Consider the following 24,413-nt stretch of genomic DNA (forward strand, 5'->3'; position numbering starts at 1 on the left):
GGTTGTCTGATTTTTGGAAGGATGTGGAGGTTTTGTAGAGGGTGCAGAAGAGGTTTACCAGCGTGCTCCTGGAGTAGAGGGTATTAGCTGCAAGGCTGGACAAACTTGTATTTTTTTTTGTCTGGAACATGAGAGACTGAGGGTGACCGGAGAAAAGCTGTAATTATGGGAGGCCAAAATAAGGCAGACAGTCAGAACATTTTCTCCCTGTGGGGCAATTTTTTTTTTACATAGAGACTGGTGGGTGCTTAGAATAAGTTACCAGGGGTGGTGGTGGAGGCAAATTAAGAAGCCTTTCGATACGCACACGAATATGGAAGGAATGGATGGATATGGATTACATGGAGACAGTTTAACCTGTTCCATTTTCTGCCCAGACATTGTGGGCCGAAGAGCCTATTCCTGTACTGTACTGTTCTATATTCTATGTTCTAAGGCAGGGGTTTCCAAACTATGGCCCGTGGGCCACATCCGGCCCGCCACGAGATTTTATCCGGCCCGCAACAAGCTCTTAACACGTTCCGTACGGCAGCCTATTTAGCGGGTTCTGTGCTAGTTACACATCAGTTTGCTCTAAACTGTAGAGATATAACACAGAAACAGGCCCTTCGCTCATTTCCACCACCACCACTAACACTATCCTACACTCACACACACACTAGGGACAATTATACCAACCCAATTAATCTACAAATCTTCGGTGTATAACCAGCATATGTAGTTCCTTCCTATGCAAACCTGTAATTATTACGAGTGTGGGCGGAAACCGGAGCTCCTAGAGAAAATCCATGCAGGTTGCTGGAAGAATGTACAAACGCCGTACAGACAGCACCCGTATTCAGGAACGAACCCGGCTCTCTGGCGCTATATGGCAGCAACTTAAGACTGTTGTACAGTTATCTTGTACAACTGTAACATGACAAATTATTGCAGCTGTTTTTAAAATCCCTCCGATGTTTTTTAACAAAAGGCAGAATCTCCCCCTACATTTTGACTGTGTGAAAAAAGATCAATTATTCGCAGACCAATGACCTAGTTGTATTTGTTGGGCCAAAGGGTAAATTATGTCAGAGCAACCTGTTAAAAGCTATCATCTGGCCATGCATTTATAGTAGGTTGGTGTATAAGTGGCGATGTTGCTGCAGATGAATGTGTCAAGGCAGTGTTTGTCGAAGGTGTTTGTCAGGAGTTTACCTTAAATATTAATGTGGGAATTTGGGTGCAGAGAAACTAAAATCAAAGGTCTATTGAAAATAACATGCATGGGAATCAAATCCCAGTGGAATATACCACATGCTGAGCAATTTTGCATCAACCCATACAATACTGTACAATGAACTGATCGCACAGCCATTCGATGTAATAGTCTGGATAGATGTGTTAATTGCTTATGCTCACTTTCTTCTTCCACTTGACGGTCACCTACCTACAGAATGATGTGCACTCCATTAATAGGAAATATGTAGTATGAATCTAGTCTTCAGAGCCTTTTAAACATTTACTAGACTAAGTGGGACCCGTTGGGTCCCAGCTTCACACGGGAGGGCTGGTCCCCCAACGCAATATTCCACCTCTCCACCAATTCCAATATTGCTGGCCAGTGGGGGGGGGGGGTGAGGGGGGTTGCTTTCTGGAGTGCTAGCATGGGTGTTGTGGGCTGAAGGGACTGGTTTCCAGAGGGCTAGTATGGACATTGTGGGCCGAATGGAATCTTGGGCTGGCAGCTCAGTAACTCAGGCCCGGCGGGCTGGCAGCTCAGAAACTGCCAGAAATTCTGCCGAAAACAGGTGACAGACTGTGAGAGCGAAGGGGGAGAGGGTGGACAATCAGTTTTAGACATTTTCATCTTTTTTTAGATCTCAGCAATGAAGGAGGAAAGTCTATCCTTGTGTGGATCTCTGGAGCGCTAGTATGGGTGTTGTAGGCTGAAGGGACTGGTTTCCTGAGGGCTAGGTATGGACATTGTGGACTGAATAGATTCTTGGACTTGCAGTTCAGTGAGTCATGTCTGGTGGGCTAGCAGTTCACTAAGTCATGGCTGGTGGGCTGGCACTTCAGTCACTTACAGCTGGTGGGCTGGCAGTTCACTTACCCATGGCAGGTGGGCTGGCAGTCAGTCACTCACGGCTGGTGTGGTGGCAGTTCACTCAGTCACCCCTCCACCCTTCACCCCCACTCTGCTCCTTGCCATTCACCCTCCCCCCCCACTTTTCAGTCCATCTCTCTTCAACCTCCCCTCCATGCACTTTTCGTGGCTCTCCGACAACAAGACAAGATGACAAGAATCATTTATTTGTCACATGTACCAGTTAGTACAGTGAAATGTGTGGTCACCATACAGCCATACAAATGAAATAAAGAACACAACACACGACAGAGTCCAACATAAAACATCCCCACACAGCAGAATCAAACGTTTCCCACTGTGAGGGAAGGCACCAAAGTCAGTCATCTTCCTCTGATGTTCCTGATGTTCACCCATGGTCGGGGCCTCCGGCGCCCTCCTCAGTCGCCGCTACGAGTGGCCCGCCGCTCAGGCCTGCTCGCCGGGATGTTGGAACTCCGACATCAGAACGGGAGAACAAACTCAGTGGCTTGGACCTCCGAGTCAGCCGCTTCCCACTGGAGTCCGCAGCTCCCGAGGTCCACTGGCAAAGGGTCCCAGGACTCCGCGATGTTGACACGCAGCCATTCCTGCCTATTAGGTACCCATTGTGATGAAGAACACGCATGTATAGCAATTGGAAAAAGGATTTATTAAAGTTTAAAATGTGAATGACTCTTAAAATATGACACCAATTTAAATGTTAAAGATGATTTATTAAGTTAAGTTCTTTCTTGTTGTGTCTCTTGTTGTGTTCTGCTGCTCACTGCCTCTTGATGTCTCTGCTGTTCACAAAAAAAGAGACAATTTTAATATAGAGATATTAAGCGGTCAAATTTAAACAAAGAAATTCAGAGAATTTACCTCAAAAGTCATCATTCAGTGCAGGCAGCAAATCCAATCTCACAGCACTTCTAGTAGAGTGCAGGCAGCAAATCCAATTCCACAGCACTTCAAGCAGAGTGCAGGCAGCAAATCCAATATCACAGCACTTCAAGTGGAGTGCTGGCCAGCAAATCCAATGTCACAGCACTTCAAGCAGATTGCAGGCCAGCAACTCCAATGTCACAGCACTTCCAGCAGAGTGCAGGCTGCAAATCCAATCTCACAACACTTCAAGCAGAGTGCAGGCCAACAAATCCAATGTCACAGCACTTCAAGTGGAGTGCAGGCAGCAAATCTAATGTCACAGCATTTCAAGCAGGGTGCAGACAGCAAGTCCAATGTCACAGCACCTCAAGCGGAGTGCAGGCAGCACATCCAATGTCACAGCACTTCAAGTAGAGTGCAAGCAGCAAATCCAATGTCACAGCACTTCAAGCAGAGTGCAGGCCAACAAATCCAATTTCACAGAATTTCAAGCAGAGTGTGGGCCAGCAAATTCACACACACACACACACACACACACACACACACACACACACACACACACACACACACACACACACACACACACACACACACACACACACACACACACACACACACACACACACACACACACACACACACACACACTTCCTCCACCTCACACATACACACACTCAAACTTACACACACACATACACTCACACACTCATATACTCACACACACATACACTCACACACACATACACTCACACACACATACACTCACACACACATACACATATACACTCACACACACGCATACTCACTCACACACACACACACATACTCACACACACCCATACACTCACACGCACACACACTCGCACTCACATACACACATAGCCATACACACACTCACACACACGCATATACACTCACACACACACTCATACATACACACACACATACACACACGCACATTCACTCACTCACACACATACACTCTCACACACACACACATTCACATACACACACACACATACACTCACAATCATACACAAACACACACACACAGACACACACTCACTCACACACACACTCACACACACACACTCATGAACACACACACTCACACACACATTCACTCACACATTTACACATATACTGACACACGCACATTCATTCACTCACACACATACACTCTCACACACACACATTCACATACACTCACACACATACACTCACAAACATACAGAAACACACACACACAGACACACACTCACTCACTCACACACGCTCACACACACACTCACACACACACACACTCACCAACACACACACGCACACACACTCACACACACATTCACTCACACATTTACACATATACTGACACACGCACATACATACACTCACACACACATATACACTCACACATACACTCACGCACACATATACACTCACACACAGACACACACACTCACACACACAGACACATGCACACATACATTCATATACACACACACATACACACTCACACACACATACACACTCACACATACATACACGCTCATACACACTCTCACACACACTCACACACATACTCTCACACACACATTCACACACTCTCACACACACTCACACACACTAACACTCACACAAACACACACACACATCAACACACATACACACAAATACACACACACACACACACATACACACAAATACACACACACACACACACACACACACACACACACACACACACACACACACACACACACACACAGCCCGCAAAAATGTGCTAAATATATAATGTGGCTCTCATGCTGAAAAGTTTGGAGGCCCTGTTCTAAGGCTTGCAAGGATCATTCACAATGTACACTGATTATTGATGACCAGACCGCCTTGAAAATCATGAATAGATGATAAAATTAAGCATATTAGAGCAATACAAAATTTGGATATCTAGGTGTCAACAAAGTGTCTTGCAGAAACTAGAGATTGTAGGCAGAGTAATCTTATTGTCTTGAATATAGTTGTGGTATCATGATCATTCCCAATTCAGACAGACCAAGCCCAATGTCGAGCAGAGAAAGCACTGGAATTATGCAAGGAGAATCATCATAGAATATTATTTATGATGGGATTAGGAGATCAAAAGTGTGCAGGAAGAATGTCATGCAAACTGACTGCGGGCGTAGCATTGGAGAAAGCAGAAGCAACTAAACAGAAGCTGGAAATTACAGAACAAAATAATTGAGAGTTGTCAGGTGGACTTTGCATAGAGTCTGCGGATTGGTAAACAGGTGGAATTAAACCAGGAGGAATCAGGATCCCTTGATAGACATCTAAGAAGACAGATGGCAGTCAAGAGAACACAGCAGGTATAGGCAGAAGCAATACCCTAGATGTATTGCTCAGAAGCAGAGATAACGCTGCCAAGTATTGCTTATACCTTAATGCCATTATGTATTCTCTTTAAATTTTTTGAAGGAACTTAATAAACTTCAGCTTAATATGAAATATGAGTCTGTACCAATAAGGTCCAACAAAACAGGAATCCTAATCATAGAATCATAGTCATGTGGAAACTGGTTCTTCAGCCCAACTTGCCCACGGCTGCCCAACATGCCCCAACTACTCAAGTCCCACTTGCCCTCACTTGGCCCATAACCCTTTAAACTTATCCTATGTACCTCTCCAAATGCCTCTTAAATGTCATGATAGTACTTGCCTCAACTAGCTCCTCTTGCAGCTCATTCCATATACCCTTTGTGTAAAAACGTTACTCCTCAGGTTCCTATTAAATATTTCACCCCCTCACCCTACACCTATGTCCTCTGGTTCTTGATTCTCTATTCTGGGCAAAATACTCTATATATTCCCGGTCTATTCCTCTCATGATTTTGTCCACCACTATAAGATCACACCTCATCATCCTGCACTCCAAGAAATAAATTCCTAGCCTGCTCAACCTCTCCCTCTGGTTTAGGTCCTCAAGTTCTGGTAACATCTTTGTAAATCTTCTCTGAACCTGATCTACCAATGATAATAAGTACAATAATAAAAAATATCCATCCCATTATGCTTACATCTGATGTAAGAAGACTCACATCTACATTTAAAAATAGAAATTGGGAACATTGGTCTAGTGCCATTTTTCATAAATGGATTGCATAATAACATTTTTATTGTCCAGACTTTCCAACAGTAAAGGCCTTTAATACTAGAAAAGTTGACTCAGAAATGTCACCCTGATTTTCATTTCTGTGATGACACAAATCATTTTTTGATGCACGTTATTGAGGTGAATTTTTGGATAATGTGCCATTGCTCTGCTGGCTCTGGAGAGGGTTCAGATGAGGTTTACTAATCTGAAGAAGGAGATTCTTGCCATAGAGGGTACAGAAAAGGTTCACCAGACTGATTCCTGGGATTTCATGACTTTCATATGAAGAAAGACTGGATAGACTCGGCTTGTACTCGCTAGAATTTAGAAGATTGAGGGGGGATCTTATAGAAACTTACAAAATTCTTAAGGGATTGGACAGGCTAGATGCAGGAAGATTGTTCCCGATGTTGGGGAAGTCCAGAACAAGGGGTCACATTTTAAGGATAAAGGGGAAATCTTTTAGGACTGAGATGAGAAAAACATTTTTTACAAGAGAGTGGTGAATCTCTGGAATTCTCTGCCACAGAACATAGTTGAGGCCAGTTCATTGCCTATATTTAAGAGGGAGTTAGATGTGGCCCTTGTGGCTAAAGGGATCAGGGGGTATGGAGAGAAAGCAGGTACAGGATACTGAGTTGGATGATCAGCCATGATCATATTGAATGGCGGTGCAGGCTCGAAGGGCTGAATGGCCTACTCCTGCACCTATTTTCTATGTTCTATGTTTCTATGTTTACAGGAATGATTCCAGGAATCAGTGGGTTAGCATATGATGAGCGTTTGACAACACTGGGCCTCTACTCGCTGGAGTTTAGAAGGTTGAGGGTGGACCTCATTGAAACTTACAGAACAAACAAAATACTGAAAGACATGGATAGAGTGGATGTGGGAAGGATGTTTCCACTGATGAGAGAGTCTAGGACCAGAGGTCATAGCCTCAGAATTAAAGGGTGCTCTTTTAAAAAGGTGAGGAGGAACTTCTGTAGTCAGAGGAGTGTTAATCTGTGGATCTCATTGCCACAAATGGCTATGGAGGTCAGTAGATATTTTTAAGGCAGAGATAGACAAGTTCTTGATTAGAATGGGTATCAGGGTGATAGGGAGAAGGCAGGAAAATGGGATTAGGTGGCAGAGATCAGCCATGATTGAATGGCGAAGTCGCAATTCTACTCCTATAACTTTTTGAATGTGAACTCGTAAAGAGGAAATACTAATTCTAAAATAAAACATTATTTATGGCAGGTTGCAACAGAACAAAAAATAAATAATGTAAGAAGGAACTGCAGATGCTGGTTTAAACCAAAGATAGACACAAGATGGAGTGTGGAGTAACTCAATGGGACAGGCAGCATCTCTAGAGAGAAGGAATGTTGACATTTCAGGTCGAGACCCTTCTTCAGACTAGTTAGGGATAAGGGAAACGAGAGATATAGACGGTGATGTGGAGAGATAAAGAACAATGAATGAAAGATATGCAAAAAAGTAATGATGATAAAGGAGACAGGCCATTGTAAGCTGTTTGTTGGGTGAAAATGAGAAGCTAGTGTGACTTGGGTGGGGGAGGGATAGAGAGAGAGGGAATGCCAGGGCTAACTGAAGTGAGAAAAATCAAAATTCATACCACTGGGCTGTAAGCTGCCCAAACAAATTATGAGATGCTGTTCCTCCAATTTGCGTTTAGCCTCACTCTGACAATGGAGGAGACCTAGGACAGAAAGGTCTGTGTAGGAATGGGAAGGAGAATTAATGTGTCCAGCAACCGGGACATCAGGTTGGTTCACGTGGCTGAGTGAAGGTGTTCCGCGAAACGATCGCCCAGTCTGTATAAGAGTCCACATCTTGAACAACGGATGCAGTAGATGAGGTTGGAGGAGGTAAAAGTGAACATCTAACTAACCTGAAAGGACTGTCAGTGTCCCTGGACAGAGTCGAGGGAGGAGGTATAGCAACAGGTATTGCATCTTTTATGGTTGCAGGGGAAGGTATCTGGGGAGGGGGTGGTTTGGGTGGGAAGGGATTAATTAACCAGGGAGTTGCAGAGGGAACAGTCTCTGTGGAAGGCAAAAAGTGGTGGAGACGGGAAAATGTGGCTAGTGGTGGGATCCCATTTGAGGTGGCGGAAATTTCAAGGTTTATGTGTTGTATGCGACGGCTAATGGGGTGGAAGGTAAGGACTCGGGGGACTCTCTCTGTTGAAACTAGGGGGATGGGGAGCAAGGGAGGAGCTGTGGGGTACCGAGGAGACACAAATGAGGGCCTCATCTATGATGGGGAGGGGAGCCCCCATTCCCTACAGAATGAGGGCATCTTGGATGTTCTAGTATCGAACACCTCTTGGGCGCTGATGCGGCGTAGATGGAGGAATTGGGAGTAAATAAAGTATTTGCATGAAGCAGGGTGGGAAGAAGTGTATTCGAGATAGTTGTGGGTGTCAGTGGGTTTGCAATAGATGTCAGTCAATAGTCTATTTCTTGTGATGGAGACTGTGCGATCAAGAAAGGGGAGGGAGGAGTGGGAGATGGTCCAAGTAATTTTCAGTACAGGATAAAAATTTGTGGTGAAGTAGATGAAGTCCACCGATGCAGTCATCAATATTATGGAGATAAAGTTCGGGGATAGGGCCAGTGTACGCCTGGAACAAGGATTGTTCAATGTACCTTACAAAGGAGGCAGGCGCAGCTGGAGCCCATGCGGGTGCCCACAGCTACGCCTTGGACTTGGAGGAAGTGGGAGGAGTCAAAGGTGAATTTGTAGAAGGTGAGGACCAGCTCTGCTAGGCGGTGGACAGTGTTAGTAGAGAGAAAGTGGATTGTTCTGCGGTCGAGGACGAAACTGAGGGTTTTAAGGCCTTCCTGGTGGGGGATGGAGGTGTAGAGTGACGGAACATGCAGAGTAAAGAAAAGGGAGTGGGGGCTCGGAAAGTGGAAGTCATTAAAGAGACGAAGGGCATGTGAGGTATCTTGGGTATAGGTCGGGAGAGATTGGACCAGGGGGGATAGGATGGAATCGAGGTACATGGAAATCATTTCAGTGGGATAGGAGCAGGTAGAAACAATGGGTCTGCCAGGGCAGTTGTGTTTGTGGATTTTGGTGATAAGGTAAAAACGGGCTGTACGAGCTGGGAAACGATAAGGTTGGAGGTTGTGGAAGGCACAGCCAAAAGTGATAAAATCAGTAATGGTGTTTGAGATTAAGGCCTGGTACTCATCTGTGCGATCATGGTCCAAGGATAATTAGGAGGAGATGTCTGGGAGTTGTCGCCTGGCGTTTCAGCGTGCAAGACTACCACGGCACCTCCCTTGTCGGCGTGTTTGATTATACTGTCAGGATTGCTCCAGTTCAGTTCAGTTCAGTTTTATTTGTCATATGTAGGTTAACACAGGGTCAACGGTGCAATGAAATGTTTTTGACATGACAACGGGTCACCTCAGCAATGATATTACAAGGATAAAATTAAGATTAAAAAAAAGATAAGGTAAAAGTGACATTGGTAGGTAAAAGACAATATTAAATAAAATAATCAACAAAAATGATGTGTTTTTGTGTTCAGAAGCCTGATGGCATGATGATAAAAACTGTTCTCAAGTCTGGTGGTGCATACGCCATACTCCTATATCGTCTGCCGGACGGCAACAAGGAGAACAGTCTGCGTGCTGGGTGGCTGTGGTCCTTGATGATGCTGTGTGCCTTACGCAAGCACCGCCAGTGGAAAATGTCCTGAATGGCCGAGAGACAGTTGCCAATGATGTGCTGTGCCGCCTTCACCGCTCTCTGCAGTGATTTGCGGCTGTGGGAGAACAGTTCCCGCACCAGACTGTGATGCAGCCCGTCAGCAGACTCTCGATGGTGCAACTGGCGGGCTTTCTTAGTTATTGTGTCCGTGTGCAGTGTCCAAGAGAGGTCCTCAGTAATGTGCACACCGAGGAACTTGAAGTTGTTGACCCTTTCAACCTCAGCATCACCAATGTGGATGGGGAGTTGACCACTCCCCTGCTGTCTCCTGTAGTCCACGATCATCTCTTTAATTTTGCTGACATTGAGAGAGAGGTTATTTTCCTGGCACCAGCTGTTTAGTGCCTTTACCTCCTCTCATTATTGTCTGTGATGAGGCCCAGGATGGTCGTGTCATCAGCAAACTTTAAGATGATGTTGGAGCTGTGCTTAGCAGTACAGTCGTGCGTGAACAGGGAGTACAGGAGAGGACTGAGCACACAGCCCTGTGGTGCGCCTGTGTTGAGGATCAGTGAGGAAGAGGTGTGGCTGCCAATTCTCACCACCTGGGGCCTGCCCGTCAGGAAGTTGAATATCCAGCTGCAGATGGAGGTCTCCAGTCCAAGATCTAGGAGCTTGGGGATGAGTTTTGAGGGAATGATAGTGTTGAATGCCGAGCTGTAGTCAATGAAGAGCATCCTCACATATGTATCCCAATTGTCCAGGTGGGTGAGCACAATGTGAGTTGCCATGGCGATGGCATCGTCCGTGGCTCTTTTTGGTCTATACGCAAACTGAAGAGGGTCCAAGGTGTCAGGGAGAGAGGAGCAGATGTGAGTTTTGACTAGCCGCTCGAAGCACATCATGGTGACTAATGTCAGTGCGACAGGACGTTAGTCATTTAAACAGGAGATTAATGGTTTCTTTGGAACAGGAACAATGATGGATGCTTTGAAGGGATTGGGAACCACAGACTGACTCAGGGAGACGTTGAAGAGAGAAGAGGTTGACTAAGGGAGAGGTCCAGAGTGAGTGGAGGGGCTGTACATTCAAAGGGGGTGAGGTTGGAGTAGGTAAGGGGAGTGGAAAAGTTATTAAATAAAATAAATAGTAATTTGCAATGAAGGTCAAGATATACATTCATTCATTTTGTTTCAGAAAATGGAAAATATATAGTTTTTAGCTGCAGTCTACAAAAGGTTAAATATTTTGAATAATTCTTTACTTATTATATTTTGAGCATAACATTAACTTCAGAAGATTAAGTGGGAAAGCAATTTAAACAGATCCATATGGTATCTTGACTAATTGATAGTACTGCTGATTTTAGATTGTGCTTCATTCTACATTTAGGGTCAATTATATTGAACTGAGATATAGATACACTCATGCATTGCAATAATAATATATTTCTTCGATTGCTAGTTAATAAACCAATTCAAGCTGCATTGACCAACATATGCCTCAGCAATTAATTCAACTAAACATAGATTAAACAGAAGCTTTTTGAATGAATCATTGAACTGATTCATTCAATATCAAGCTTTGGAAAGAGAAACAGGTTGAAGGCTCAGTGATCTTTGATCTGAAACATTAATTCCGTTTCCCTTTCCACAGATGTTGCATGACCTCCTGAGTGTTTCCAACATCTCTGCTTTTATTTCAGAATTCCAGAGTGTGCAGCTTATATATTTTTTTGACTTTCAATACCAATCTTATGCTAAATACTGTTTATAATTCAAAAACAAGAACGAGTTAACATACTGGAGCTACAACGACAAATTCAATGGAAGAGATCTATCTCCATACAGTAACTAGGGCCACACAGTGGAGCAGCGGTAGAATTGCTGCCTTACAGCGACAGACACCCTGGTTCGATTCTGACTACGGTTGCTGACTGTACAGAGTTTGCACGTTCTCCCTGTGACCATGTGGGGTTTTCCCGGGTGCTCCTGTTTCCTCCCACATTCCAAAGATGTATAGGTTTGTAGATTAATTCACCTGTAAATTATCCCTCATGTGTAGGATAGAACTAATGTTCGACTGATCGATGATCGGCGTGGACTTGGAGAGTCGAAGGGCCTGTTTTCACGCTTAATCTCTAAACCAAACTAAACTATACTCAGGACGTTGTTTGCATATTTAGATATCGCACCCTTGTGCACAGTTCTTTGACTCCTTGGGCTTCATAGGGCATTTGCGGATTAACCACCTGCTCTTCTTTAGACCAGATCACGGGCATATAGCACATTTTTGGCGCATCCCAACAAATTGGTTATGGTAGCTCATTAGTTTCATGATCACTATTACAAAAATCAGCTTTAAAAAAAAAATCATATTTATGTCATTAACTGAATTGTAAAAGTTTTACTCTGTAAAAGAACTTGCTCCACACATCTCCATTAAACCTTCCCCCTCTCACCTCATAACTATGCCCTCTAGTGTTGGACATCTCCTCCCTGGAGAAAGGTTCTGACTGTCTACTCTATCTATGCCTCTCGCACTTTTAAACTTATTTCTATAGGTCTTCCCTCAACCTGCAGCATTCCAGAGAAAACAATCCAAGTCATTCGACCTCTCCCTGCAGCGGAAATCTTTTAATCCAGACAGCATTCTGGTAAATCTTTTTAGCATCGTCAACAAAGCCTCTAAATGCTTCCTGCATGTAATACTCCAAATGTGGCAATAACAAAGTCCTATAGAACTGCGTCATGACTTCCAGACTCTTATACTCAATATTCTTAGCAATGAAGGCACACATACCATATGCCTTCTTTACCACCCTATCTACTTGGGCTTCCACCGTCCAAAAACTTGGACTCTCAGATCCCTCTGCACATCAATGGTGTTAAGGGTCTTACCATTAACTATACACTTTCACCTTCCATTCAACCTTAAGAAGTGTAACACTTCACACTTGCTCAGTTTAAACTCCATCTATTCCTGCTGTATCTTCTGACAACCTCCCTCACTTCCAAACTTACTCACCTCACAGCGCCAGTGACCCCGGTTCGGACAATTTTGAGAATTATTCTGGGCCAATATATTGCATCATGGCAACTTTATTTTATTTTATTTTAAGAATTCTCTTAACCTAGTTATTTTTATTGATCTTTTTGATGATTCCTTTGCATAAACAACCGACTTGGCCATCCAACACCTATTACGAACTCTCACATGCATTTTTATAAGTTATCTCCACAGATCCATTCAGTATTATTAAATGTGTTTTTTGAATATAATGGAAAGATTAAATGAGAACTTACCATTTAAAGTTTGATCTTTATTTTATGAGAAGTTGAAGTGAGGGAATACGTGAAGAGCCCGCCAGCCGCATGCTCGTCAATTTTCAGAGCAGCTGTATGAAACCACAGACTAGTTGCTGAACTTAAGCTATAGAAAAATTAACGACCTTAGAACTACCGAATAATCTTTATGAGTAGTAGGGTTGGGAGAGGAGGGCACGTATTCCCTCACTTCACCTTCTCTTAAAATAAAGATCAAACTTCAAATGGTAAGTTCTCGTTTAATCTTTCTATTTTATATCAAAGTCACGTGAGTGACTACGTGAAGCCTTCAAAGCTCTGTGGTTTCGTGCAGTAACCCAATCTGTGTGTGAAACACTTAAACAGATAAACCATTAATTGTAGAAAAACATGGGTTATTAATACCATGATGCTAACTTGCATACATGGCCATTGCTTTTAACCGGACCATAGTCCCATTTGACTTTGAGTTAGACAATAACTCATGCAACACTGTTCAGAATTCTATCTGCAAATATCCAGACATATTCAACCAAATGTTACAACTTATTAGCACGCACTATGTAAGCCTCTTGCTGTATGATGAAAGGGAATTATAGAAACATAGAAACATAGAAACATAGAAATTAGGTGCAGGAATAGGCCATTCGGCCCTTCGAGCCTGCACCGCCATTCAATATGATCATGGCTGATCATCCAACTCAGTATCCCGTACCTGCCTTCTCTCCATACCCTCTGATCCCCTTAGCCACAAGGGCCACATCTAACTCCCTCTTAAATATAGCCAATGAACTGGCCTCGACTACCCTCTGTGGCAGAGAGTTCCAGAGATTCACCACTCTCTGTGTGAAAAAAGTTCTTCTCATCTCGGTTTTAAAGGATTTCCCCCCTATCCTTAAGCTGTGACCCCTTGTCCTGGACTTCCCCAACATCGGGAACAATCTTCCTGCATCTAGCCTGTCCAACCCCTTAAGAATTTTATAAGTTTCTATAAGATCCCCTCTCAATCTCCTAAATTCTAGAGAGTATAAACCAAGTCTATCCAGTCTTTCTTCATAAGACAGTCCTGACATCCCAGGAATCAGTCTGGTGAACCTTCTCTGCACTCCCTCTATGGCTATAATGTCCTTCCTCAGATTTGGAGACCAAAGCTGTACGCAATACTCCAGGTGTGGTCTCACCAAGACCCTGTACAACTGCAGTAGAACCTCCCTGCTCCTATACTCAAATCCTTTTGCTATGAAAGCTAACATACCATTCGCTTTCTTCACTGCCTGCTGCACCTGCATGCCTACTTTCAATGACTGGTGTACCGTGACACCCAGGTCTCGCTGCATCTCCCCTTTTCCTAGTCGGCCACCATTTAGATAATAGTCTGCTTTCCTGTTTTTGCCACCAAAATGGATAACCTCACATTTATCCACATTATACTGCATCTGCCAAACATTTGCCCACTCACCCAGCCTATCCAAGTCACCTTGCAGTCTCCTAGCATCCTCCTCACAGCTAACACTGCCCCCCAGCTTCGTGTCATCCACAAACTTGGAGATATTGCCTTCAATTCCCTCATCCAGATCATTAATATATATTGTAAATAGCTGGGGTCCCAGCACTGAGCCTTGCGGTACCCCACTAGTCACTGCCTGCCATTGTGAAAAGGACCCGTTTACTCCTACTCTTTGCTTCCTGTTTGCCAGCCAGTTCTCTATCCACATCAATACTGAACCCCCGATGCCATGTGCTTTAAGTTTGTATACTAATCTCTTATGTGAGACCTTGTCGAAAGCCTTCTGGAAGTCCAGATACACCACATCCACTGGTTCTCCCCTATCCACGCTACTAGTTACATCCTCAAAAAATTCTATAAGATTCGTCAGACATGATTTACCTTTCGTAAATCCATGCTGACTTTGTCCAATGATTTCACCACTTTTCAAATGTGCTGCTATCACATCTTTAATAACTGACTCTAGCAGTTTCCCCACTACCGATGTTAGACTAACTGGTCTGTAATTCCCCGTTTTCTCTCTCCCTCCCTTCTTAAAAAGTGGGGTTACGTTTGCTACCCACCAATCCTCAGGAACTACTCCAGAATCTAAAGAGTTTTGAAAGATTATTACTAATGCATCCACTATTTCTGGAGCTACTTCCTTAAGTACTCTGGGATGCAGCCTATCTTTCCCTGGGGATTTATCGGCCTTTAATCCATTCAATTTACCCAACACCACTTCCCGGCTAACCTGGATTTCACTCAATTCCTCCAACTCCTTTGACCCGCGGTCCCCTGCTATTTCCGGCAGATTATTTATGTCTTCCCTAGTGAAGACGGAACCAAAGTAGTTATTCAATTGGTCCGCCATATCCTTGTTCCCCATGATCAACTCACCTGTTTCTGACTGCAAGGGACCTAGATTTGTTTTAACTAATCTCTTTCTTTTCAGATATCTATAAAAACTTTTGCAGTCAGTTTTTATGTTCCCTGCCAGTTTTCTTTCATAATCTATTTTTCCTTTCCTAATTAAGCCCTTTGTCCTCCTCTGCTGGTCTCTGAATTTCTCCCAGTCTTGTATGCTGCTTTTTCTGGCTAATTTGTACGCATCATCCTTCGCTTTGATACTATCCCTGATTTCCCTTGTTATCCACGGATGTACTACCTTCCCTTATTTATTCTTTTGCCAAACTGGGATGAACAATTTTTGTAGTTCATCCATGCAGTCTTTAAATGTCTTCCATTGCATATCCACCGTCAACCCTTTTAGAATTAATTGCCAGTCAATCTTGGCCAATTCACGTCTCATACCCTCAAAGTTACCTTTCTTTAAGTTCAGAACCATTGTTTCTGAATTAACAATGTCACTCTCCATCCTAATGAAGAACTCAACCATATTATGGTCACTCTTGCCCAAGGGGGCACGTACAACAAGACTGCTAACTAACCCTTCCTCATTACTCAATACCCAGTCTAAAATAGCCTGCTCTCTCGTTGGTTCCTCTACATGTTGATTTAGATAACTATCCCGCATACATTCCAAGAAATCCTCTTCCTCAGCACCCCTGCCAATTTGATTCACCCAATCTATATGTAGATTGAAGTCACCCATTATAACGGTTTTGCCTTTGTCGCACGCATTTCTAATTTCCTGTTTAATACCATCTCCAACTTCACTACTACTGTTAGGTGGCCTGTACACAACACCCACCAGCGGTTTCTGCCCCTTTGTGTTTCGCAGCTCTACCCATACCGATTCCACATCCTCCAAACTAATGTCCTTCCTTTCCATTGCGTTAATCCATTCTATTGGCTGCTAATGAGCCATCAGCAATATCTTGAGAGACTATTGAATAACAATAAAGAAACTATCTTTCATCTCATTGGTACTAGCAAGCTCAGTGTACTTGTATACCTAATGACGCCCCCAATCTCTGCTCTGGTGGGTATGCTGTTAACTCCAAATGTACGCAATCATGCCCATTTTGCTTATGAAATCATTCCCATAACAAGCTACCCTAATGTCAGTTATGACCCAGAGACTGAGCCAGAGATTGAGTACAGATTGTGTTCTTTGTGCTGAAATCAGTTTCTAAAAGCATAATCAAATTAAAAACTACTGCTCCCATTAGGAATACAGTAGAAGAATATTTACATAATAATTTACTGATATACATTGCACACTACAATGAGTGTAGGCTTTTAGGCGGTCATATAAAAGCCACTCTGCATAACGTTAGTGAACCGCGGGTGAATAACTAATCATTTATTGTCCCACCTATGGTACTATAGAGAATGACAAAGCAGCACAAGCAGTGTCAATTGTGCTATCACATAAACGTTTCTCTAAGCCCAAACAGAAAGCCACACAAACCTCTGTTACTTCCGTTTAAAAGTAACTCACATATTTTGTTCACAAACTTCCCATACAATCGGGCAGAGCTAGCTGCCCGAGAAAACAGGCTGCCCCATCCTTAATATCGTAAGGGGTATCTACTGATGAACCCCTAAGATTTATAACCATATGACCATATAACAATTACAACATGGAAACAGGCCATCTTGGCCCTTCTAGTCCGTGCCGAACACTTATTCTCCCCTAGTCCCATCTACCTGCACTCAGACCACAACCCTTCATTTCATTCCCGTCCATATACCTATCCAATTTATTTTTAAATGATAAAATCGAACCTGCCTCCACCTCTTCCACTGGAAGCTCATTCCACACAGCTACCACTCTCTGAGTAAAGAAGTTCCCCCTCATGTTACCCTAAATCTTCAGTCCCTTAATTCTCAAATCATGTCCTCTTGTTTGAATCTTCCCTACTCTCAATGGAAAAAGCTTATCCATGTCAACTCTGTCTATCCCTCTCATCATTTTAAAGACTTCTATCAAGTATCCCGTTAACCTTATGTGCTCCAAAGAATAAAGACCTAACTTGTTTAACCTTTCTCTGTAACTTTGTTGCTGAAACCCTGGCAACATTCTAGTAAATCTCCTCTGCACTCTCTCCTTTTTGTTGACATCTTTCCTATAATTTGGCGACCAAAATTGTACACCATACTCCTGAATTGGCCTCATCAATGCCTTGTATGATTTTAACATTACATCCCAACTTCATCAGCTGCAAATTTGAATGCTATCTAAAAAACTCGATGTATTGTATTGTATTGTATTCAAATTTATTGTCATTGTCTCAGTTAGAGACAACGAAATGAATTTCCCTTACAGGCAGTATCATAAAAATAAAAATAAATAAATAATAATAAATAATAAAACATATTAAAAATAAAATAGAATTTAAAAAAAAAGCACAAACACTGAAAGTCCACGACACAACATAACACAGTGGCACCAAGGTGAGGAAGGCACCATAGTCCAGCCAGCCTCCACTCCGTTCTTCCCAGATTTTCATTCGTGGTCGAGGCCTTCCTAGCACCCGCAGTCGCCGCCCTGGGTGGCCCGATGTTCAGGCCCTCACGCCGGGCTGGTGGAACGCCGACGCCGAACCCCGACGGTGAACATCCTCCTCCTCAGCGGCCCGGACCTCCCGATCAGCCGCCTCCCGCAGCCGGAGTCCGCAGCTCCCGTGTCCGCAGCTCCCGAGTCCGCAGGCCGAGCTGGGCAGAGTCACAGGACCCCGCGCTGTCCATCAGCGCCGCCCGCGTTGGGAGCTCCGCAAACCTCAGCTCCAGGATGTCGGTGCAGCAGGTCCAGCACTCCGGGCTCCAGACGGCGACCCCCGGTAAGGCATCGCCAGCCTCGCGATGTATCAGCGCTGTCCTGCCGCTGCTGGAGCTCTGGTCGCAGGGAAGTCCACGCCAATCCAGTAGGTAGGCCGCTGGTGGTGGGGGGGGGGGGGGGGGGGGGCGAGGACGCGACTCGAATAAAAGTCGCGTCTTCACCAGGAAGCGGCTGAAGGACGGTATCCCCCGCACCGTGCCCTCTTCCCCACATCAAAACACACAAAAAAACACAAAAAAACACACTTTTACATAACTAAATAAACAAAAAAACAAAAAGATACCGGGCTGTAGGTGGAGGCAGCTGACGCCAGCGCCACTGGAAGTACAGCAATGCTCTTTGATCTGAGTAGGGCAGCATTAGCTTCCACCACTGGCTTTGTTATCAAAACGCTAGATAATCTGTGCCTCTTGTGCATAGATATGGTAAAGTATGTATCTTCAAGATTGATTTTCTGAATCAGCTAAATTGCTGAATAGCCAATCATCCATCTTAAACTTGGTAACTAAACACATGATCAGATTAACCAAATCTGAACCTGATTTGGCATGCTCCATGTTTCTGTAATCTTGAGAAATATCAGAAATATACCCCTCTTGTTCTTGGGCAGACTACTCATCCTTTGTGAGATGTCACTGGTTCCACTTGGAACCACCGTTCCTCTATTGATCATACGGACGGAAAATATTTGGCTTCTCTTGCCGCGGAAGATGCATTATCTAGTTATTCATACATTTCGCTGATAACATATAATCAGAACCTCATGACTGGAGCTGAAAACACAGTATCCACGATGTGGGAATACGAGTTCCCTGTCCACTCCTGACTATTAGAGTCACCACGAATCCTCAGCGTTCTTCTTCAGAGTGGAATTTAGCATAATGCAAGCCTGAATCAGGAATTGCTACGCAGTCTTCTGACTGAAACCACCTGTCTGAGTCACCAAAGTGCGCAACACAATCTCTTCGACCAGCCACTCAATCAGGAATACTGGTATTGAGAGCCTACAGATTATTATAAATACATTTTTGATTCACAACATGAACCTGCAGGTCAGATAAAATTACTATATGCTAGACCGGCTTCCTGCTGGTATCTACCTATCCCAGAGAGGATGGCAACGATGTTTCCAATGATCTGGCAACTCCACTAACTGAGCAGAAATTTAAACATGGGTTGAGGAAGACTTCAACTACTTCACTCTACTGAGCAGCCTGATAACCTCAATCACAGATGTTGAGGCAGTGCTTCCATGGTCAATATGACCCATATGACCAGCCAGTTCCATGATGGCCTACCCTGAACCAAGCTGTTCCTACTTGGAACTTACAGAGGATACTATGCAAGGCACCCTGCCAATGTCTCTGCATTAACCTGATCTTTGTCTCTGCATTAACCTGATCTTTTAGCTTTTACCCATCAGCAATCTTGGCACTGAACTCTGTCTCGGGAGCGGGTTATGGGGAAGGAGGGAGGGTGGGAGACAGTGTTAATTTATGTAAATGTGAATCCATGAGTGGGTTTGGGGAGGGAGGGAGTGTAAAAAGTACGAGTATGTGAATGTTTGAAGTTCTTTTAAATGGAGAGACACAGTAATCACGTTGTATGTGACACATGCAATGACAATAAAGCATTCTGATCTGATCTGATCTGATCTTTTCCAGAGACAGTGAAAAGATACTAGACAGCCCATGCTGCCAGTAAACCCAAACCTGGGCCGACTACTCCATTTCGGAGTTTTACGGAGGTTACTAAAGAGACCTTACCTGCCATCGTCTCTGAGCCCGGGTCGATCTGCTTGTTGGAGCTTCAGCGAAGTTCCATATGCAGACCTTGTCTGACCACATCTTCAGCCGCATGCTTGCCATTCCTTCAGCTGGTGTGATGTTAGGCAGCTGATGCAACTGGCCAACTCCTCTTGTAGTAACTTGCCCGTCCCCGAGCGAACAGCAAATTTAGAGGCAAGAGCAGTCAGCACTTCCTTATGCGACTCTCATACATCATGCATTAAAGCATGGGATTCAGGCACATACTTTTGTTTGCAGTCAGCTCCATACTGATCTCCGACACTCCCCTCGACAGAGTGGGAGAAGTAGTGCAACCCTGATCCAGGCGTTGCCACAGGCGTATGACTCGACATCCTGTGCATGCCTCCATAACACGGAGCATATTTTGTGCCATCACCTCCGACACTCTCTACATCTGAGTGGGAGGAATATTGCAACCCTGAACCAGGCGTTGCTACAGGCATATGACTCAAACTGCTTGTGCATGCCTCCATAACACGGTACATAATTTTGGCACCACCTCCAACACTCCTTTCATCCAAGTGGGAGCAATATTGCAACCCTGAAGCAGGTGTTGCCACAGGCGTATGACTCGAACTGTCTGTGCATGCCTCTGTAACACGGAGCATATTTTGTGCCACCATCTGATCCATCAGATATTCTAATTGAGACAAACGGCCAATCACATCTGCCATGGGAACAGAATCCTCTTGACATGAATTGTCTGACAGGACTTGTCTCACAGACTTGGCTTTGACTTTGCCCCGACTCGGGGTTGCCAAGCTGCTCCCTCTAGGAGCCGAATCGGGACTATCTGTGCAGATCGGCGCTGCCAGCAACTCCGAAATGGTCGTTGGCTTTCCGCACTGCTGCGGTCCTCTGCTGTCGGTATAAATCTTCATTATTTATTGTACTTACCAGACAGGTTGCACCTGCTAGTAACTCCGAGTTCTTGCTCCCATCTGGAGCCTCAACGGAGTATTTCAAGGAGGAAATAGAGTGCAACCCGGCATTAGGTGTTGCTTTCTCAGGCCTCTGGCCCCCATAGAATCTGGATGAGCCGGCATTATAATCGGAATCACCTTTTTCCGATACTCCCCTAGACAGAGCCCCATTCTGTGCCGCAATTGCAAATCATAATTTACTACACCATTAGATGTATGTGATAATAAATGTCCCTTGTATCCTTTGTATCCTATCTGCTGCGATAGTCACAAACGTGACCGAGCAGCAACCGCTATTAAAAACTGCCAGCTCTATTTATAACTGCCTTATAAATAGAGCACACACTATATGCATGCCTACAGCGTATGCTGCCTCAGCCGGCAGCATCAATGTTTAAAATTGGTAGGTGCTATGGCAGCTGAGCTTACCCGGCGTTCACTGTCCTGGCCGCGGCAATTTTTAAAACCACCGGTTGCTGCTAATCTTTAGCAGCGATCGCTAACCTAGCCGCGCCGGCAGCCGCACCACCAACTCCTAATGGAGCCTCCACGGCGGCCTCAATCCGGCCGCCCCTGCTACTCCAGGCCCGCTGTACCACAGCGGCCCGCTGAAGACAAATTTAATTTACCTGCCAGTTTCGAACTGTTCCGACTCCCTCGCCATGCATCGACGTATTGATGTGCATGCGGGCTGGTGGGCTCTTCACGTAGTCACTCACGTGACTTCGATATAAAATTACTGAATATATGCCACAACCAATACATGACTGTTAAATATGGGCCTGTCCCACTTAGGCGACTTTTTAGGCGAGTGCAGGAGACTCTGCGCTCACCACATGGTCGCCACATGTTCGCTGGTGGTCTCTGGTGAGTCTCATTCATGGTCGCGAGGAGTTCCCACATTCTGGGAACTAGTCGCAGCCTCAGTATGGTTGCCGCAAATTTTTCAAATGCTGAAACATTTTCTGCGACCTAAAATTGGTCGCCATGGAGATAATCGATAATCCTGTAGTTGTAGGTGTAGTTGTAGTGAGGTCACCATGTAGATGTAGTCGACGTAGTCATATGTAGTTTTAGTTAATCGCCTTTGCTGACCGGTCATTTTCATCGACTCATTGGGGAACAAAACGTAAGCAGGAGTTTTCAGAACCAAGGATAAACAACCGGTAATGTTAAATGTTCGCTGAACTTCACAGCTGTGTATCTCTGGCTTATTAAAAGTTATCTGGCTTCTTAAAAGTTGTCTCCACTCCTTCTCCCCCATTCTTCCCCCCTTCTCCTCTTTTAAAGGACATACCGTACACTGTGTTAGCCATCTTAATTACAGCGCCAACACGTGGTGTGTGTCTGTACCACCTTGGCTTTGCACTGTTTGAATTTCAGACAGCGTTCCCCCCGCTTGCCCTGGCCCCTGCCTTTGCAATGTGTTTGTGTGTGTGTGCATTCCACTCTGACAGTCGCCGCTCCAATTCCTGGTTTTTCAGGTGACTGCCAGCAACTTGACAGTTGCCGGCAGTCCACTGAATAATCGCCTAAGTGGGACAGGCCCATTAAATAATTTGACCACTGAGCCATACAAATTACAAATAAGACTGTATGCAATCCTATTTTCACATTTCCCCAATTGTTTACTGGTTCTTTTTGTACAAGTAAATACTTTGCAGATATCTTTTTGCTCCAATTACTTTAGAATATTTACTTCATAAAAATGAAAGCCATAATTGATGCATCTCTGGTCAAGTGTTCTCCTCTGTATGTTTCCAATTGTGCAGCTTGTCATTACTGGGATTTGGGTAAGTTACAGTATATCTTCACTGGAAACATACATCTAATATCGTTTGCAATCATTACATTAATTATACTTACATTAATTAAAATGTCTTTGATGATTGCATGCAGCTTGATCTATTATTGATCTAGGTAATCATGCAAATCACATCAGATAAGTTTCTTTTAAGCTACAGGATATTTAAGGCGTTTAGTGTGAAAAATTGCAAACTACCTACAAATGCTTTGTGAGCAACTTCCAAGGAAGAAATAAATAATGTCATATCCTTCACTGTCCTTTATTTACAGGTACAATTTTAAGAATTATGAACATTTGATTACTAAAGTATATTAAATATTCTACCACTGAACATTTGTCAATATTGTTTAGATATGATATTAATAATAAAGAGCTTACTTTGAACTGTTTCCAATTTTGTTTTGCCTCCCAGGAAGTATAATGAATATTTGAATATAATGAATATTTCTAAAATGATCCTGCTTCCAAAGAATATTGTCTTCATGGATGAAACAATTATTTGCCAATGCTTAAGAGTCTCACCATTTATCATATGGACGGCACCAAAACCTCAGGCAGTGTTTGCTCTTTGGTCTTTGGTCAATGCTTCATGGTGCACTGACATAATTAACTTCACTCAATTCTGCTCCACTGTAATACTTGATCATAAAATGCTGTCACTTTTATCTACTAGATTAACTGAGTCTGAAGAAGGGTCCCGACCCAAAATGTCACCTATCCTCCAGAGATGCTGCCTGACTAGCTGAGTCAATGCCCTCCAGAGATGCTGCCTGACTAGCTGAGTTACTCAAGCACTTTATGCCCCTTTCTGTAAACCAGCATCTGCAGTTCCTTGTTTCTACATAATAGCTTCAAGTTCCTGGACATCCACATCACTGGCAACCTAACTTGGTTACTTCACAGTGATGTGGAAATCAAAGCAAGCACATCAGTGTACTTATTTTCTTAGGTATGTGATAAGATTCGGCTTGGCTATGAGGATTTCCTCAAACTTCTGCAGAGGAGCTATAGAACGCATTCTGACAGGATGCATCTCAACCCGGTGGAACAGTGGAGTTGCTGCCTTACAGCGCCAAAGACGTGGGCTTGATCCTGACTGCAGGTGCTGTCTGTATAGAGTTTGTACATTTTCCCTGTGACAGTGTGGGTTTCCTCCAGGTGCTCCGGTTTCCTCCCACACTCCAAAGACGTACTTGTTTGTAGGTTTATTAGCTTTGGTAAAATTGTAAATTGTCCCTAGTGTGTAGGATAGTCCCTAGTGCATGGGGATCGCTGGTCAGCGTGGCCCTGATGAAATGGCGGGCCTGTTTCCATGCTGTATCTCTAAAAAAACGAAAACACAGTCATCTTCATACTGTTACATGGTTTCTTACACTACTGTACATTGTATGTGTTATATTTATCATGTATACAATTTACTCTGTAAGCTTCATGCAGCAAGGAATTTCATAAGGTGATAAGTGATAGAAGCAGAACTAGGCCATACAGCCCATCAAGTCTACTCCGCCATTCACTCATGGCTGATCTATCTCTCCCTCC

This window comes from Amblyraja radiata, chromosome 6 (assembly GCF_010909765.2).
Source record: "Amblyraja radiata isolate CabotCenter1 chromosome 6, sAmbRad1.1.pri, whole genome shotgun sequence".
NCBI lineage: Eukaryota > Metazoa > Chordata > Chondrichthyes > Rajiformes > Rajidae > Amblyraja > Amblyraja radiata.